Genomic DNA, 1,747 nt, shown 5'->3' on the forward strand with positions numbered 1-1,747 from the left:
TGTTTGGTCTATTTGAATCTTTGTAACAACTGTCAAGGTCTCTTTATTATTCAATTTTAGGGATATAAAAACGATGAAGTTTCTCAAATATTACATTTTTTTAAAAAGTTCTTAGAAGAAACTCTTAATTAAATACTCTATAATTAGGTTTCCCACTGATACAGACTGAGGTTGTTCCCAAGAAAACCATTCTAGGGGAGCAGTAGTTAAAAACTCTTAAAAATGGTGTGATGATGATAGCTAATTTAAAATAATAATGAAAGTATTATATGTATTTATAAATAACACTACCTTCCATAAAAAAATGAAGAGAGAGCATTAAAATTTCTCATTAACAAGACTTGAGAACCTCATCTGACTACTCAAAGACATCACTCTCTTCCCCATCTAGGAAACTCTCTCTTCCAATAAGAAACAGCTTCCTTGATATATTTGACATTCTATTGTGACTCATTCATTTTTCCCCTTCAAAATCGACATTATTTTAGAAAAAAAAGTCATCAAACTGTAGTGTGGATAGTACTGGGAGCTCCTGAAGTTGTCCTAGGGCTACACAAACCAGATAGAGAATATTTTTCCATTTCACCAACTTCCATGTATATACGTTCCCAAAATTAGCATGGTTAAAAGACTTGAGTTGCCCTGAGTTCTCTTTTCCCATCATCTTGTGGCAGGACTTTATTTCTTACGAAAGGAACACCTTACTCTCACCATCCCTAATCTTATTATAGTTCCTTGGCTCAAGAAGAAAAGACTTTAATTATCAACTAAAGAAAAAATGCATAATATTGGTGTTTGAGATAGTCCTCTTATCTCTTTTGGTGGTACATATACTTCTTAAAGAATTTTAAAATGAGGTATTTTGATCTGTGTTGGAATATTTTGAATATAGAAATACTATAACGTGGATGGGAGTAAAGGCAATTTTCCATTAACATGCTAGCACTTCTATCCTCAACTGTTTACCCCCAAAATGTATCTTGAGCATATTACTCTTGAGGGTGATCTTAAGAGAGCCAGCAAAGGTACAAGCACTGATCTGACACATTGAAAAAGCACACTTTGTTTTTCCAACCAAGGGATGACAAACTTGTGGCAAATGTCTGAACCTTACTTATCTTGGAATTGATATTCAGATGTGAGAGGACTAATATAGGAACTCATATTGATGTATTGGTTAGAATTAAAAAATAAAGTCATTTTTTTTTCCTGACAGAAAGTCTGATTTGGCTGATTGATTTGAAAAATGTCTTTGCTTGGCCAATTAGAAAAAATGAAGGACACTTTTCATTAATAAATAAGCTAAATCTGCAGCTCCAAGTTTTTAAAAATACATATGAAAAATGTGATAATATCAAAATCACATTATACAAATAACTGATCTAGAACAGCACTTTTCAACCCTTTCCATTTTACGGCATACATAAACTAATCATTAAAATCCTGTGGCACACCAAAAAATATATTTCTGTTGGCCTGACAAAACAAATAGGTATCATTTTGATTGATTGTGATGCACATCACCCAAGGACATGGTGTAAAATTGTAAAGTGTATCAGGTGTCTATATTTGCATGTAAGGATTTCTGGTACCAAGAATTAACCAATCAGATGCAACCTTATTATGGGACATAACCAATAAGATGCAACCCTATTATATGAACTATGTATTTATGGTTCAAGACAGGGCATTCACACCAGGTGGCTATTGTTGTGTTGACTATAGTCATTTTTTAATGTGGCAATCC

The sequence above is a fragment of the Saccopteryx bilineata genome, chromosome 6, assembly GCF_036850765.1.
Source record: "Saccopteryx bilineata isolate mSacBil1 chromosome 6, mSacBil1_pri_phased_curated, whole genome shotgun sequence".
NCBI lineage: Eukaryota > Metazoa > Chordata > Mammalia > Chiroptera > Emballonuridae > Saccopteryx > Saccopteryx bilineata.